The sequence below is a fragment of the Schistocerca gregaria genome, chromosome 2, assembly GCF_023897955.1.
Source record: "Schistocerca gregaria isolate iqSchGreg1 chromosome 2, iqSchGreg1.2, whole genome shotgun sequence".
NCBI lineage: Eukaryota > Metazoa > Arthropoda > Insecta > Orthoptera > Acrididae > Schistocerca > Schistocerca gregaria.
Window position 1 is genome coordinate 296,969,875 of NC_064921.1, and position 12,179 is coordinate 296,982,053.

A 12,179-nucleotide genomic window follows, 5' to 3' on the forward strand; every position below is an offset into this window, starting at 1 on the left:
GATAGAAACTGCTTCAGACATCGCATAGATGTGCTGACCTCACAGACAGCTGTTGCATGAAAGATCCACGGAAAATGCGGATAGCTAAACTTTCTAACAAAATGTGCCGATGCACTTTTTTGAGCAGTCCTTCGCGTAACTTCTTTTGATACAGAATTACATGAAATCTGGTATTGTAGTCCTCTTCATCCCACACGGCTGTAGTGTACAACACAGGTGCCACGGAAGTTTCATACTATTTCCTAACGTTAGTTTCATAAGTGTGTACACACCTGGCCCGAACTCTTATAGGAATCGTCACCTTAGTTGGCGCGAGTAATGAGTAAATGGGCAAATATCCTTTACGAATATTACGAATGTAGGTTGTGGACAGTTGGAAATGTGGGTCTCACGGGAAGCATGCAAGGGATAAGTCCCTGAAGTCACACTATCCTCTGCGCCCTCGGTGGCTCAGATGGATAGAGCGTCTGCCATGTAAGCAGGAGATCCCGGGTTCGAGTCCCGGTCAGGGCACATGTTTTCAGCGGTCCCCATTGAGGTACACCAACAGCACGTGTTGGCAGCTGAGGTTTTCGAATAATTATCATTTCTTTGTAGAGAATCTGCATGGTCATAACTGGTATCCGCTATTTCGGAATAGTTACCACTTCATAAATGCATTTTAATTTATGCGCTATAAAAGGATTTATGTCGAGTTCTGTATGATCTAGAGATTGAAGATGAGCCCTGTTTTATGTGTGTGATTGTATATTTTGTTGTAATAACGTTGTACAATAAGAAGTAATTTTGTCACCACAAAAAATAAATCACTAATTAGAAACTGAACCTCATCTGTAGCAGTAGGTGATTTGTCCTCTGAAATAAGCGAATACAATGGTTAGAGCGATTAGCATGTTATATGAGAACGAAGACCCTCGCGACAGCACTGATGCTCGTGGCGATGACGATGGTGTAGATCGTCGAAAGCTCTAGGTTTTATCCTGAATTTTTGCGGAAAGAAGTCCGAGAATGTTTTATACAGCCTCAATTGTTATGGAACATTCCACTCATAAATTTGTCACTGCGCACAATGAAGGCACTATCACACTGTGCCAACACGTTAAAGCACTCTTGATTATACACTGAAAGATAAATACAAAACAAAGCATCAAGAAGGAATTATCACACTGCGATAGAAATAGGTAGATATGTTGTACATGTACAGACAAACAAATGACTGCAATTTCAAAAAAATGGATTATTGATCCAAGAGAAAAACTTTACAAACTGAGCAAGTTAATAACGCGTTAGTGTACATCTTACCGTTATGCAAGCAGTTATTCGGTTTGCCATTCAAATCGTTCAAATGTCTCTGAGCAGTATGGGACTTAACTTAAACCTTACCATCCTAAGGACATCATACACATCGATTCCCAAGGCAGGATTCGAACCTACGACCGCAACGGTCCCTCGGTTCCAGCCTGTAGCGCCTAGAACCGCTCGGCCAGTTCGGCCGGCGGGGTTTGCCATTGATTGGCTGAGTTGTAGGATGTCCTCCTGGGGGATATCGTGCTAAATTATGCCCTACTGGAGCGTTAGATCGTCAAAACCCCGGACTGGTTGCAGTGCCCCGACCATAATGATCCAAACGTTCTCAGCTGAGTTAGATGCGTTGACTTTGCTAGCCAAGGTAGGGTTTGGCAAAAACGAAGCAACCCTCGTCGTCTGTGGATGTACGTTTCTTGCTGAAACGTGATCTCGGATGGTTTCCCATTAAGGGCAACAAAACGGAGCGTAAAATATCGTCGACGTGCTGTCGTGCAGTCACGAATGTCAACCAGAGAGGTCCTGCTCTGAAAAGCAGTGGCACCCCAGACCATTACTCCTGGATGCCTGGCTGTATGGCGGGCGTTCACTGTCTATGACATCTGCAGACATGTTTTCGTCCTGAGTGGACAGAATTTCCTTCAGTGATGAGTCCTCATAGGAAGTGAGTCCTCATGACTATCTATGACTGCCGCCCACCACATGTCCAAAATATCTGGGATGCCATATCTTATCATATTAGGACCCCTTTAGTTGTCATCAGAGGCACTCTTGAAAGACACCGGTATGTCGATGGTATTCTACTCTTCGGTTTGTTGCCGTTCATGGCAAGCCATCCTGGGCTCACATTTCAACAAGACAAGACACGCCCGCACATGGCAAGAGTTTCTACTGCTTGTTTTGGTGCTTGCTAAACCCTACCTGAGCCAGCAAGGTCGCCAGATACCTTCGCAATTGACAACGATCTAGGGCACCAAGTGGACAGAATTTGACACTGTATAGGACATCCAGCAACACTATCAATGAATCCCAAGCCATATAGCTGCTTGCATAAGGGCCAGAGGTGGACTACGTGCTAAGTTTGTGAAACTCGTCCTCTTAAACATATATTCCATTATTCTGAAATTGTAATTATTTGTTTGTCTGTATATGCACACCATCTACCGATTTCCGTACCATTAGGACAATTATTTTGTGGTACGTCATATTTTTTTGAATGTATTGGTTTAAAGAGGGGTATAGGTAGTATGTTTCGTAATTGTACGTCCACTTCGCAATTACCGAACATACAAAATTCAGTTTTAAAGACAAACAACGAAGCTCACTGTTTTGTTACTCTGGGGAAAAAGCGAAGGTAACCAACAGAATAACTGAAACTGATTATGTGGAACATTGATTAACGCTGTTAAGAAGACTGAAAGAAGTACGAAATCGTAGTTCCTCATCTTTGCAACTCAAATCTTCAAATAAACAGGACCAATAATCCACTGAACTACGCATCCAAGTTACATATTCACCTGGACAAACACTAAGTGCATAGAGTATATACTAGCATCACACTTACTGCGGGAATGGCGAAAGAGTACCATTTCTTAAAGATTACAATTCAATTATAAACTGGATTGATAACCGTGGAATACGTATAAGGGGAAGAGACCTGGAGAGACCGGAAAGTTATGTAGCAGTAAGATTTTGCATAATAGGGAATTCAGAAATCAGATTTTAAACTGCAAAGCATTTTCAGGGCAAATGCAGGATCAACGTGACGTATGGATCTTGAACTACAGGGTAAAACTGAAGGAAATTGTTGAGAGGCAGGCTACTGAGATGGCGCAAGAGGAAATCAAAAATCCTGAGATTGAGAGCTGCACTGAGTGCATACAACTGCGATTAAATGGAACGGCGTATGAAATGTAATAGCAGAAACTCTAGAACAACACACAAGATATTGAATTTCATTAATGAAATGGGGAAATCTTTAAAATGATGAAGGCAGATGGGTATATAGACGTCTAAAAAGTGACAGAAGTACATAACGGCAACCCAAGAATGCAAGCTACAAAAGTAAAAATGAATGCGTGAAAGGAGAAGCACCCGCATGAATATTAAGACAGAAGGCAAAACAGAAGTTTCTAAACAACGAATACAAATTTATATGTTCAGAAGTCTTTTCTGAATGTACTTGTTTGGAGTATAGCCTCTTACAGAAAAAACGTTGACGATAAGCACTACAGACAAAAAGAGAATGGACACTTTTGAAGTGCATTGACACACACGAGTGTTGTTTAGGACGGATAACTAGTGAAAAATACGGAATCGAATTCGCATTGAGCAACCTGAATAAGAAAAGTAATCTGAGGCATTAAGGAATCACCCATTTGGTAAGGAGGGAAGCGGGGGGATTAAAACTCATACAAGGAGGCTACACTGTATTACACAAATTATGTGTGATGTCGTGCACAGGGGAGAGTAATGGAGACAGGTGCAAAAAACCACTTTCCTCTCAGAAGACTGTAACAACAGCACAACAAACGAGTGGAGTCGGTTAAAACATTTCAGTCACGGAAGAGCAGATGCAGTGAAAAACTGCTCTTGCTGACAACATACTGACGCAGCACATCTGATCTCAAGGATAATAAAACTGTCACTGGACAGAGGGGGGAACGAACAGCGCCCTACAGTAGCGAAAGCATCCAACGATGTAAACATCGATATCACGCTAGCATGAAAATTTGGTGCTATTAGATGCCAAATATATGCTGCTGCGGTACTTGATTACATGCATCTGATTTGCATGTAGTTGTTGGAAAGAAAACAATGACTTGACACTACAGAAGAACTCTAAACATCCGTTATTTAGTGAGTAGAGTTTCAGATTCTGAAATCAGAAAAAAGAAAGTGCTGAGAACTTTAAAATGTGATGTTCACAGTACTTCGAAAGGAATGTAAGCTCAGTGCACTCCTATGGTAGCGAAACTGAGTGGGCGGTAAGTGGAGTGGCCCCATTCTATTGAATCAAAGCATTCTAAATTTCGTCCTCATTCAGTTCACCTAGGAAGTGCTTCAGAATGCAGGTGCAGTACCGTTCTGCATTTATGGTGTCCTGAAAGAAGATCGGCCCAATGATGCGTTTACGAGTCGCGGCACACCAAACACCAACCTTTTGATGATGCAGTGAGGACACCTTAAATTCATGCGGATTCTCCGTAGTCCATACACGACCATTCTGGCTATTCACGTAACTGGAAAGGTGGAGCCATACCTCATCCATGATAAACGTTGTCCTGCAGGAAGGACAGATACCAGTTGCAAAACTGCACACGCGCCGGGTGATCGGTGTCTTTCAGTTGATGCACGACCGACATTTTGTGCAGATACGTGGACAGTGACGTCCGGAGAATCTTGTGAGCGGAACACAAGGACACGTGGGCCTGCTGAGTTAGTTTGCAGGGTCATGTCTTACACCTCCGCTACATTCTCTTCGGATGTGGATGTCGATGGCCTTCCTGATTTTGGAACATTATGAACGCTTCCGGTCTTTCGAAACTCGGTGATGAGGTTCCGTACAGCTTTGCGGTGAGGCATCTTCTCTTCTGGGAACTTTGCTGCAAATGCAGCTTCTAATGCTAAGGCAAACTTTTCTCCATTGTGGAACACATGCTTCACAAGAAACACTCTTTGTTCAATCATCAGCATGGTGATCTCGATCATAATGATGTCACACAAGACATTTGTCTTCAATCAAACCGGACCTGTGAACAAATACAAATACCTGCTTAAATGTGGTGCAGATATGCTAAACAATGGAAAATGTTGTATTAATAATTGGCAATCATATTATTCATTACTTACAAGGGAACCTCTCCATCGCACCCCCCCTCAGATTTAGTTATAAGTTGGCACAGTGGATAGGCCTTGAAAAACTGAACACAGATCAATCAAGAGAACAGGAAGAAGTTGTGTGTAACTATGAAAAAAATAAACAAAATATACAAACTGTGTAGTCCATACGCAAGAGAGACAACATGAAGGATAATATGGGCTCACGAGCGCCGTGGTCCCGTGGTTAGCGTGAGCAGCTGCGGAACAACAGGTCCCTTGGTTCAAGTATTCCCTCGAGTGAAACGTTTATTTTTTTTATTTTCAGACAGTTATTAACTACCCGTCCGTCCGCTATATTTGCTGCATTCATACTGACCACGGAATACATCTCACGTATTTAATGCTCTATCGTCGAAAGTAGCGAACAGTCAACTGCCAGCCAGGGAGCCTCGTTAGCGGGAATACTCTCTCTTCCGTGCGCTGTAGTCGACTGACGTCGTGTGTTTCGATGTTTCTTTAGGTGTAGCGTCCCCATACTACGGCACAGTTACCTCACATCGGACGGACGGACGGACAGATAATAATAGTCTGAAAATAAAAAATTAAACTTTTCATTCGAGAGAAGACTTGAACCAAGAACCTCTCGTTCCGCAGGTGCTCACCCTAACCACGGAACCACGGCGCTCCTGAGCTCACACTCTCCTTGATGTTGCCTACTGTAGGCATGGACTACTCAGTTTGTATATTTTGCTTATTTTTGTCATAGTTCCGCACAACTTCTTCCTGTTTCCTCGATTGATCTGTGTTTAGTTTTTCAAGGCCTATCTACTGCGCCAACTCATAACTAAATCTGAGAATCTGAGGTGGGTGCGATGGGGCGTTCCCTTGTTAGCACACCACAACATGGCACTTTCTGAACACCTCGCTAGTACCAACGCCGCCCCCCCCCCCCCCCCCCCTCAGTTACATTATTAGCCCAGCAAACGTTTTGAAGACGTTGTCATACTTTCACAGAAGGTAACAGGACACGCAGATGGGGTACAAAACTTCTGTCTCAGGGGAGGGGTGGGGGGTGGGGGTGGTGGTGGTGGGGGGGGGGAGAAGGTGGCGAGAGAAAGGGCATCCCGCCACCCTCTTCTACTGACATAGCCAAATGCGGATTAACAAGCCCACTCAGTAAAAATACGGGATAAGGCCAGGAAAATGAAAGAAATTGCCAATAATTTGGTAATAAAACTCTTATTTCACTGTCGTTCGGGTGGGTGCGGTGTCAGGTAGACAGTGCCCCTTCATGAGTCTCGGTTCGTGAATTCTCTGTCGAGATGGGACTCCGTAAGGTCAGGTCCCCGAGGCGCGGCCAAAGAGAAGCGCTCGCCGCCCACCGCCCACCACCCCCTGACATACGGTAGAGGACGCAGCACAAAGCCTTCCTTCTGCTTCCTCTCTCATGCCCCGTCCTGCTCTGCTGCCCAAGCAAAGGTGAAGGGCGCGCCCTGCCACCTGAGGAAGACCGGCTCCCAGAACGGTAGCATTTTGAGAGGTGCGTCTATTGATGCGGAACGTATGGGAAAAATAAAGCATTTAAAACGAAATCTTTCTGTCTCTTTGAATGAAGAGCTTTGGATGCCTTGCACAGGATATCTAATTGCCAGAGAATTACACAGACGAACATATACAACAGCTCAGGCACTACTCTGGACAAAGATTAGTTTGTTATCAGAAAAGCTAATGGTGACGGATGGAATTCTGAATTTTGCTGCAATATCCAGAAACAAGAAAAACCAAGTTACATTCCTAGCGTCTGTTGACTTAGAGAAAACTTAAGCAGAGCTAGAGGAGGAGAGGAATCGAGCAAATGTATAGACACCGAAGCGTAACCAACAGAAACTACGTAGAGGCAGTAGACATGTTAAGGCCAAAAGTGATAAGTTGGCGATAATAGAGGCGTAACGCAAGTTTGTAGGTTATCTCCACGGATGTTAAACTTTCAGACTTTCAGAGCGGGCACAATGGATGCTTTCGAGTACTGCTTGCCCATTCTGAAATAGTTCGACGAATGCTTTTGTCCGCAGCAACCTGTGACATGTGGCTAACGGGGTTTACGAGTTGCAGCCGGCGACTGTTATGGTGCTATTAGTTAATACTTCCTCTGCTACAATGGTTTACAGCCTGTCGATAATTACCTACTCGTGGGTAGAATGTAATGTTCTGAGGTGTAGAAAGAAAAGAGACTGCTATGACAATAATGTAAGGCAACAAAAATTTCATTTTTAAACAATACTAGTGAGATACCCTGCTAAAACCGTAGGAGAGGACAGGACAGATAGAATAAATTGTGGAAAGGGGCCAAAATAAGTGGCTGTCAGTTACACTCGAACATACAACTTTATTTATTTGTCCAAACACTACAAGAGCCAAGAATATTTTAAAAAAGCAGACCATTATTTTTTAGAGCTTAATGACCACCTGAATACACCATACAATCTCGTGCCTTAAGGGCAAGACCACTTTAATTTAAAATCGGCTGACTTAAAACTCAAACCCAAATCAGAAATTTAAAAGGCTGAAAACCCTATCTTAAATCAGTTCTTTCAATTAGGCTGAAGGCCCAAACGATATCACACCTTAAGAGCAAAACAAATTTAATTTAAGAATCGGCTGAAGGCCCATCACTTACAACTCAAACCAAAATAAATTTTTAAAAGGGCAAAGGTCTTACCTTAAAACAGTTCTTTAATTAGGCTGAAGGCACAAACAATCTTACGCCTTTAGAGAAAAACAACCTTAATTTAAAAATCTTAATTTAAAAACCGGCTAGAAACCATCCAAATGCAAACAACAAGAACAAATAAGAAAAGCTAGTACACCCAGGTGCATTCAGAAGTTTCCGAGGGTCGGCCTGGAATTCAAACAGTAACGCTCGCTTAGATGAGACAGGCATTCGGCCCAACCATTCTCGATCCGACGACAATCTAACCGACAGACAGTCAACGGAACCACCTAAAAGATAACCTCCACTCCACCCAACCAGCACACATCAGGGAGTTCAATAGAACAACGTAGAAAGTATTGGCGCCCACAACCTATTATTCATTGAGCTGTCAAACTACACACCGTGCTGGACAGCAACAGCACTATGAGGAAAATACACTGCCTGAATTTACGTCAATAGCCAGGGCAGGTAACCAGAACGTTAACGGCCACAAGGCAGAAGATTCCGCTGTTGCACTTCAATTCAAAATAACCAAGTACAATTAAACTCCACTGGAGGGTGGCTAATATTTGCGAACTTGAAAACACACGTTGTTGCTCGCAAGAATGTCCCGACAACGAAATCCAAACGACACATTGTGAACAGCCGTGACTTCCTGGTAGATTAAGTGAAAACTCAACTTTCGTGTCCAGGATCGATGAGCCATGGTCCTCGTAGCAATGGGAACACATTTCTTTTCACTAGCTGCTTATTTTTTATGACCCACCGTCTAATTTATTATGGTGGGTCGTATGTTGCCACTTAGCCGCTGTGACTGGGTCCGGGGTCCGGTGTGACTGAAAGTAACACCTATCCGGCTCTCGTCCCCACTCACACCGTTGCCCGTGTCCCGCCACGGGGAGGCGGGCTCTATTTGTTTACATCCATTTGAAATCATTTTTGTGCAGCATTACAAAAACTTATAGCTAATACAAAACAAGTGAGATATTAAGAAACAAACCGAAATTAAATATTTAGAAAGAAGTATTGAATAGAGAAGAGATACGTATAATATTGCCCGTCACCTGATTGTGGGCGGCGGCCCGGGTCTTGGAATGACCCTCAAGACGCTGGCCATCGCTCACCATGCCTTTAACATCTACCATCCTAAAAAATAACTTAACTAGAAGAGGTTAGGGTAGGTTAAAGCTAGAAACTAAGGCCTCCACGTCCAGCCTGCGAAACTATTTATTATATACAATAGGGAGGTAACTGATTTTGTGCTTGGCTCAAAGTTGCTAATGAAAGGATACTTGTGGTAAAAGTAATAAATGTAATGACGCTAATGGTTTGTGTTGAGCCTACAAGCTCCTCTCGGAACAGCACCACACAGTTCGACTGCGCTTAGACACCGCCAGCGGCCCCGGTCAAGCTACGCGCCGCGGAGATTTCCTTGCTGCTCCACGCCAACCGACCAACTGGTCGCACACAGCACCACCAGAAACTATAAGCGCCAGGCCAAAGGTAGTACAAGGTGCGAATATCGATACACACCGGTGCCACTACTCGTGGAGAGAGAGGATAACAGCATAATCGCACTAACCGCGGGAGACTAACACAGAATGGCAACCAAGGTTTAATCCAAGGCATAGCATGAGCCAGCCATGGCTCAGCTAGTATTAACGTACTTTCCACAGTTCATCATATATTTTTTAATTATTCGTTTCAGAACATTAAGCGAACGAATGGACAGCACAACACAAGAGTATTTTTTAATAGGTACTGCACTGCTGTAGGGCCTACATAGTTTTATTATTATTATTACTATGATTATTACTAGCAATAGTAGCAGTAGTACTAATAGTGCTAGTACCAGTAGTACCAGTGGTCAAAGGCAGATCTCTGCGAGCCTAAAGTCCTCCAGTTTCTGCCATTTCAAAAGTATGGAGTCCAGCGATCAAGTGACTTGTAGAGATTAGGTCCAAAATTATTACAAATTTAATTTATTTAATTTTATCTTGTTTGATGGAAGGGGCTTGCGGCTGGTCGAAGACTTGAAGAAGTAGGTACCAATACCCGTAATTTTATGTAATAATTTCATTTAGCTATCAGTTTCTGTGCCTTATTGGCACCATTTTCAAGCCGCTATACAAGAAACTAGGTAAGTCATCATCAAATCGCAAGTGTTATTTTAGGAACCACCATATCCAACTGATTTCCGCTGGCATCAAAAACTCCTCGGTAGATGTGGACCCTTTACACCTCTAATACAAGTGTCTACACTCGATGATAATAGCTTTCTTTGTTGACGAGGAGTTCTAGGTAGCACCCGTAATGCATTGTGAACTGCATAAAACAAAAAAGCCAGTACTAACTGTTTCATTGACTCATTAGTTCATGGTTTAGTTGGACACCTACAAAAACTAGATGGCATTTGCCTTTCGTTATTTTTAAATTGAAATTGTTCAAAGAATATTGTTTTTCATAGTAAAAATTAATTATGATGGTCGGGATTGGCGTGCGAGGCGCACGGCTTTACTAGCTGATGTCTCATTACAGTCAGAGCTTACTGTCTCAGAAAGGTTGCTAACCACTGCTCTATTACATGGTACCTTTCGCAAGCCAAGATAATTTATTCATGGTCAGTTATAGCGGTTCTCGTTTTTCATACAAGTAAGGACACAATTTAGAGCGATCATTATCATCCAGAGAATATAACGTCAGGTATTGTTATTGACTTTACCCTTCATTTGCTTGGAATAGATTATCTTACTTACCTCGACAACTGGGAGGCCAGCGCAAACTAACGAGTAAAAACACTGACGCTGGTTGGTACAATGCACCAAAACAGAGGAGCTGGGTGTTACTGGCTTAATGAAAATGAGACACTGAAGAAGGGTGAATGTGTAAATGCATGCAGAAACTAGCTGATGTTGAAGAAATGGAAGGACAAGAGACGTTTCCTGATGGTATGCAAGTTTCATGACGGTACATTTCTAGAAATAATTTTTTTTTAAATGGCATTGTGAAAAGGTCAAGTGCTGTCATGGATCGCAACAAAAATATGGGAGGCGTGAACAGGAGCCATTTCCAGTTGAAAAGCTATTAAATGTATCAGGAGAAAAATGACCCATTGTTTGTTAGATAGTTTTTCGCAATGTATTGTATTGTCCAATGCACACGTCCAGCACCTAAAACATGGTGCCAGGGATAACAGATTGGAATACATGATTAATCCCGGAGAACAGTTGTCCGTATGCTGTCGACGGCAAGAGTCGTCAACTGGACTCCCACCATGGACAGTAAAAGTAACATCTTACAGCCAGGCATTTTCCAGCACGTTTGTCAAGCAAACTGATGAGAAGACCAACGAAGAATGTGGAGTATACACGAGAAAAGGTCTTCCAAGAGGGACGTCTTATGAGGATGCAGTATGTGAAGTCCCACTTCGTGCATAACCAAGTTTTAGAAGCGTTTCACTCCTAGAACGATTGTAATGATGTGAAATTAATATTTCATTCCCTTCTTTAATTCATTCTATTCGATCCTAATTCACTTTAGTTTTAGTCTGTAAACTAAAATTAACAAAGAAATGTTTTAAAGAGTGAGCACGGCACGTGACGTGATTCCGACAGCTATCACTAAGGAAAATGGCCCATTCACTCAGAGGAAAGCCCACGAAAAATACCCGCTTAAGGTGTTGTACGTGGAAGAAGCAATGACGGAAAATTTTCAGAATTGGAGTAGAAGAATAAGGGGGTAGAGATATCAACATGTGACATAACTACTCATTGCTAACATGCAAGAACTAATCTACATACATGTTTTCCAATGTTTACATTTCACTTGGAAAAGACGCTGTTGTTTTGCTAATGAAATGGACGAGGCTCTTTCACTGTGATTGACGTAAATAAGGACACAGTAATTTTCCTTAAAAGGGGATGTCTGTAACATATTTGTGAACGGTGTCACTTGTAATATAAATAGACAACATTCCACGAGGACACAAACATCTTTTGAATGAACTAGTTATTATTGTAAGCTTTATTCACTTCGGAAGAAATTAGCTTTAAATAGAGTAAACAAAACGACAACTGCTTGGAAACGTCAATTTCTTTACACTACAGTAAGAAAGAAATCCTGAGTTAATTTTGAACTTCATACAAAATTTAACTCGTTAGCGAACACAGGCCATTCATCATTTCAACGTATACTCATTTCACACACTACTTACTATTAGTCAGAACCGTGGCAACCATATCATAAATATCATCTATCAAGATCTCAGTTCCAATTCTTTTCTTGTAGCAACAAACACGGCAATGACAGCTGCAACGACACTTCATAGGAAAAAACAAAA

General features: G+C 42.5%; 1 non-coding gene across 1 annotated transcript; it reads left to right on the forward strand.

The window, feature by feature from the left end:
* The first annotated feature begins 438 nt into the window (after positions 1-438).
* Positions 439-513, forward strand: Trnat-ugu (transfer RNA threonine (anticodon UGU)). Its single transcript has one exon. It is a non-coding gene; the product is annotated as a tRNA-Thr (tRNA).
* The last annotated feature ends 11,666 nt before the right edge of the window (positions 514-12,179 follow it).